The following is a 317-nucleotide window of genomic DNA, read 5'->3' on the forward strand; positions in this document are numbered from 1 at the left end:
ATTCTAAGGAAGACAAACATATGACACAATCTGAATTATTCACAAGAAGGTGAGAACTGCAGTTGTGCGTTGTGGTTTCAAAAAATGAAGGAAGTTGGGGAGAGATCTCTAGAAATACCTATTACAGAATTTTTGAAACAGGAAGAGTAAAACACAGAAGCCAGGCTGGGTGCGGTGGCTCATGCCTATACTCTTAGCATTCTGGGAGGCCAAGGCAGGAGGATTGCTTGAGCTCAGGAGTTCGAGATCAGCCTGAGCAAGAGTGAGACCCCGTCTCTACTAAAAATAGTAATAATTAGCCAGATGTGGTGGTGCAC

This window comes from Propithecus coquereli, unplaced genomic scaffold (assembly GCF_000956105.1).
Source record: "Propithecus coquereli isolate 6110/MARCELLA unplaced genomic scaffold, Pcoq_1.0 Scaffold4057, whole genome shotgun sequence".
NCBI lineage: Eukaryota > Metazoa > Chordata > Mammalia > Primates > Indriidae > Propithecus > Propithecus coquereli.